This window comes from Pristiophorus japonicus, chromosome 7 (assembly GCF_044704955.1).
Source record: "Pristiophorus japonicus isolate sPriJap1 chromosome 7, sPriJap1.hap1, whole genome shotgun sequence".
NCBI lineage: Eukaryota > Metazoa > Chordata > Chondrichthyes > Pristiophoridae > Pristiophorus > Pristiophorus japonicus.
In genome coordinates, this window is record NC_091983.1 from 141,382,980 (window position 1) to 141,388,979 (window position 6,000).

A 6,000-nucleotide genomic window follows, 5' to 3' on the forward strand; every position below is an offset into this window, starting at 1 on the left:
CATTTCATTTGTCGTAAAAAATAACGTTTAAAGCTACCAGGAACATTTAAAGCTAAAATACAGAATGATCTATCAAGAATTTTGCAACTCCAACACAGACAGCTACTATGCTGCTGTTCCTATGACTCATGCAAAAATGATAGCTGAGTGTGGATGATTTAGTCCTTTATGATCGTAAACTTGATTTAGTTTTGTGTTCTTTGGAGAGTTAATCATCTAAATATTACAGATCCAAATCTTGGTAAAGTATTTATATGCCTTTACATATCAAATAGAGACAATACATTGCGACTGTCCCTATCTTTTCTTCACCTTCACGCGCTGAACCCAATAATGTGATCCTATAAATTTGAGGAGTCTAATTAGACTTCCATCTACCATCCTCCATAAACTTGAGCTCATCCAAAACTCTGCTGCCATATCCCAACTCGCATCAAATCCCATTTCCCCATCACCCCTATTGGCTCCTGGTTGAGCAACGCTTCGATTTTAAAATTCTCATCCTTGTTTTCAAATCCCTCCATGGCCTCATAATCTATCTCAGTAACCTCCTTCAGCCCTACAACCCTCCGAGATATCTATGCTCCTCCAATTCTGGTCTCTTGCGCATCCCTGATTTTAATCGCTCCACCCTTGATAACCGTGCCTTCAGCTGTTGAGGCCCTAAGCTCTGGAATTCCCTCCCTAAACCTCTCCGCCTCTCTTTCCTCCTTTAAAATACTTCTTAAAACCTACCATCTGCCTCAATATATGTTACGTTGTGTTTGATAGCGCTCTTGTGAAGTGCCTTGGGACATTTTACTATGGTAAAGGTAATATGTTAAAAGCAAGTTGTTCTTGTTTTTGTTCATAATCCTAATACTACCCTTAATGTCTCCTTCATAGCTTTAGGCTCAATGTGCAAAGGCAATGATCTTAGAACACGCACTAGAGCTTATGTATATATTATATGTGCAGTATATCTCTATCTCCCCTATTGTCCTAATATGCTCACTCATCCTGGGATATAGTTCCATGGGGGAGCAGCAGTTCCCTGATACCTTGCTCAAATTTTAAAAATGTATTCCTGGGATGTAACTGATGCTGGCAGGGCCGTATTTATTGGCCATCCCTAGCTGCCCTGAGAAAATGGTGGTGGAACTGCTGCAGTCTTTGTGGGTGATGGTGCTATGTGAATGGTGTGAGGTAAGGAATCCTAGAAATTTGACCCAGTGACGACCAAGGAATGGCAATGCACTTCCAAGTCAGGATGGTGTGCAATTTGGTAAGCAACTTTGAGGTGATAGTGTTCCCAACATATTCGTATTTGTTATTCTTGTGTTTTCATATTTCAGAAGACTTAAAAAATCAACCATATGCAGGCCAGACTAGGTAAGGGCAGCAGCATCCCTTCCCTGAAAGACATTAATGAACCAGTTGAATTTTTACAATAATCTTACAGTTTTCATGGTAATTTCCCTGGTTCCAGACCATAAATTATCATTGAATTCAATTTCAAAACTTGCTATGGTAGGATTGAAACTCAGGAGGAGAAATTCGGCTGCTTCGCGCTCTCATGTTAGCGCGACGCTAAGGGGTTAGCGACCAGACGCGGCAAATTCAGCGACACCCGCGAACCTCGGTGCCGGTTTAGCGCTGGCACTAACTCTTACCACCTGGACCTCTAGCGCCTCGCAGATTGTGATGTCATAAAGTGCACAGTGCCCCGTTACCGCCCCGGATGTGAAATTGCCTCGCGCCCCCTGCTGTATCGCCAGGCATCAACAACGGCAGGAAGAGAAGGCATTGTCACCTCGGATGGCCGCTTGGGGAACGCTAATTAAAGGGAATGGTTTTCAGGGAGGCCAAACTTTATTCTTTGAAACAGTCTGGTGCCTGCTGAAAGTTTTCGATGTTTCATTGCTGCAAGATGTCCAAGCCCTCCAATTTCTGAGAGTGTTTGGGGCTGTAATGGCAAAGGGAAGCAGAGTCTGATGCCATCAGCAATGTGCTCTACATTGTTCCCGCGCTCTGCCACTTCTGCCCCGCACTCAGACTTTAGCGCCCTAAGAGAAGTGATCAGCGCTTGATTTAGCACTCCACTTTCCTCTTGGAGCGCTAAAGCTGAATTTCCTGGGAGGAGAGAATCATTAGCACCTAGCGCTACGTTTTCCAGTTTTCAAAAATTATCGTCCCAAACTGGACGCTGTGGAATTTCTAGCCCACAATCTCTGGTTTACGAAGTTAGTACCGTAACTGCTAAACTACCATACCTGTAAAGTATTTAGTTACTGATATGTAAGGCTAGACAGTGAGTATCTGCAGACCAGTTAACTATGGCAGGCATCACAGCTGAGCTGTGATCCTTTCCTCAGGTAAAGTTCACACATGCACATTTTCAAGAGGCAGCATCTGGATGGTGGTAAGAGGCATGAATCATGGCTGATTTTTTTTTCATTTCTCTAGTACACCAATGCCAAGTGTAGCTGGCCCTTAGCTAAAATGAATTAACTCAATTAACAGAGCAAGGATTGGACTTGGCATCTTTCTAGTCTGCATGCAGACCATTTATCCACTGAGTCAATAGGGAGATCTTGGGATGAGATACTTTAAGGATTAGTTTGCTTGATTCAATGCCTCAGAAGATGGGTTTTATATTTAGAAAACAAGTACCAATCAAAATATAATAATTCAGATCACATGACCCTTCCATTAATGACAAATCATAGTAAAGATGTTTACATTTATAGAATTATTTATAAAACAAAAGATTTCTGGCTTTTAAATCATTTTACACATCTTGGCAAACAAAACAGAAATTTTGCTTTTAAAGCTATCCTGAAAAATTCTCTCATGCCTCCCATGTAATCTGACAATAATACAGCTTCTCTATTGCGTGATTGAACAGTAATCAATCTAAAAGCTTTTTATACATATTTTCTATTTAAATAGACACTATGCAACTGAGAAAGTTTCATTTCAAATAAGTGATTGAATCTGTAGTGCATTTAATGTAATTTTTTTTAATTAAAAAAGGTAGTTTATGTTTACAAAGAGAACAAAAAACGTATCTGGTCACAGCCTGGCCTCTCAGCTCAAGCGTTCCATTCTGAGATCTTCCTGCCGAGGTAACTGAAGTCAGTGACTGTGTTTGTAGTGCCGCATAAAAAACAGAAGTAAGACAGGAACCCAATGTTTAGACACACAAAACAAGTTTCCTGATGACAGTTACTGCTGTTTAACAGCCAGCAAGCTGTAAACTGCTGTCTCATCCTCTGCATAGGTCACTAACGCTGACCTACTTTCCATGAGACTAGACTTCAGACTCCTTTCTGTATGCATTATATAATATGACCCTCTGCCCCATAACACCAATTTATCACGCTGCAGAACCACATTGCATCACAGCTACCCTATAAAGTTGACACTTTCAGTTGGTTGCATTTGGAAATAATTATTAAAACCTTTAAAGTCAACCACACTGAAACAAAATGCCAGTGAGCTCAGTGGGCTATTCGACTACTAGAAAGGCAAAGCCATGTCCAACCTTGCCTGATGTTCTGACACACAAAGTTCCACCTCACTAGGTCAGGAACAGGAATGGGAAGCCCAATTTGTTTCTCGTTCCCTAATCCTGGGGCATCGAGGCCAATTGTAATACTCGTCACTGCTCTGCTGAGATCAGCTAACTCAGCACAGAGCAGGGTGAGAACCTGGGACTTTCTTGGTCACGATTGCTCAGCTACTCAATTGCTTAACCAGCTGAGCCATCAGGAGAACCCCCAAATATATATTTTTTAATTTTCACTTAAAAAAAAGAGGATTCACCATCTGAATAACCAACAACAGCTTGTATTTATATCGTGCCTTTAACATAGTAAAACGTCCTAAGAGTGTTATAAGACAAAATAAATAAATTTGACACTGAGCCACACAAGAAGAAATTATGACAGATGACCAAATGCTTGATCAAAGAGGTAGGTTTTAAGTAGGAAAGAGAGGTAGAGAGGTTTAGGGAGGGAGTTCCAGAGCTTGGGGCCCAGGCAACTGAAGAATCATAACTGTTCTTCCCATTAAGTTACAGATATAACAAAGAAACCCCGTTCTACTCATTCAACTCGATCACAGAGTAAAACAACTACAGATTGGCAGATGTTGGCATAATTGTACGATCAGTGTCGGTTGGTTCCAGTGGTCAGCCATGCAGAGTAGAATAACTATTTATGTAAGATGTGCTACCACTTAAAATTGTAAACACAGTGTAGTCAGCCAAATCTATAGGCATTAGAATGGAAATAACCACTGCTCTCTTCGTGGTATAAACTAGACTATCTGTTAAACTTCTCTGCCACATGAAATTAACTTGTTGAAGATTATTTTTGTAATGCTTGGTTACAACTGCATGTCTTGAAGGAAAACAATTCAAAACCTCCCAAATTAGTATTTCCATCTAAGTTGTTTTATACTTTCATGCAAAGAGTGGATTTTAAAAGAAAGAATTGAATTATATAGCACCTTATCACATCCTGAAGCACTTTACAGCCAATGGATAACATCTGAAGTGTTGTCACTTTTTGTAATGCAAACACGCCAGCCAATTTGCTTACAGCAAGGTCCCACAAACAACAAATGAGATGAATAAGCAAATAATTTGTTACTAGATTAGAGAGGAATGTGGATCAAGAAATTAGAAGAACACTCTACAACAAAACTCAATTCTGCAGATGCCGGAAATCTGACCGAGTTGTGATGAAAGATCATGAACCTGAAACGTTAACTTTGTTTCTCTCTTCACAGTTGCTGCCTAACCCGCTGAGATTTCCAGCATTTTCTGTTTTTATATTGGAAGAACCTCTCTTCTCCTCTTCAAATATCTTTAAATGTTTTATGTTTACTTGAGTTTGCAGACAGGCCTTTGTTTAACATCTCCACCTGAAGACTGGTAGCATTGATGGAGTGCTGCACTCCATCAGTACTGAACTGAAGTGTCAGCCAGGATTATGGGCCCAAGTTTCGGGCCGCGCCTAGAACGGCGCAGCCCCGACCTGGACGCCCGTTTTTCGCGCCACAAAGCGCGCCTAAAAAAAACTTACAGATTCTCCGGCTCCCTGCTGGTCCTCTGGAGTCGGGCGCGGCGCAGCACGAGCTGTAGGTAGCGGAGCTAGGTCCCTGCGCTGAAAACAGTGCCGGGACCTCAGCACATGCGCGCTACAGTGGACGCGCATGTGCAGTAGCTCCAGGCTCCCAAAACTATGTGGTAGGGGCCCGAAGCACGCAGCCCCTAGCCCTGGCCGAATGGCCTCATTGGGGCTGCGTGCATAAGGCTGCCTCCCATGCCCAGCTCCTGATTCCTCCCAACCCGACTCGACTCCTGCTTCCCCCCCCACCCCCGGACCGGACCGGACCCGACTCACGCTTCCCCCCCCGCCCCTGGACCGGACCGGACCGGCGCTCCCCCCCGCACCCCCCCCCCGGACCCGAACCGAACCAACCAGACCCGCGCTCCCTCCCTCCCCCCTACCCGAACTAACCCGACCTTCCTCCTCACCCCCCCCCACCCGACCCGACCCGACCTCCCTCCGGCCCCCCGACCCGACCCGCGCTCCCGACCCCGACCCGCGCTCCCCCTGACCCGACCCGACCCAATGCCACCTACCTGTAAATCTGGTGCTGGGGACGGGCCCTGCCCGAAGTCTTGGGCCCGGCCGGGCCTGGCCCGTTCAGCCTCCCTCCCCCTTCTCCTTTCCCCCCCTTCTCCTTTTCCCCCCCTCTCCTTCCCCTGCTCCCCCCCTTCTCTTTATCCTTCTCCACTCCCCCGCTTCCCTTTCTCCTTCTCCTCTCCCCCCCTTTCCCCTTCTCATCCCCCCTTCTCCTTTCCCCCCCTCTCTGCACATGAACTGGTCAGCCTCCGTTTCTACAAAATCAGATGTAACACGAAGTCTTGCTCAGCACAGCAGCCTATGGAAGCTGCATTGTTTACTGTTAGACATGCAACAGCTGAACTTGCAGGTTCAGATAAAC

The 6,000-nt window shown here is 44.7% G+C and overlaps 1 protein-coding gene across 8 annotated transcripts in view; it reads right to left on the reverse strand.

Annotated features, from left to right (window-relative positions):
• The window catches only part of bach2b (BTB and CNC homology 1, basic leucine zipper transcription factor 2b), a 388,463-nt gene that overhangs the window by 229,934 nt on the left and 152,529 nt on the right, over positions 1–6,000 (reverse strand). The gene's annotated exons all lie outside the window — the stretch shown is intronic.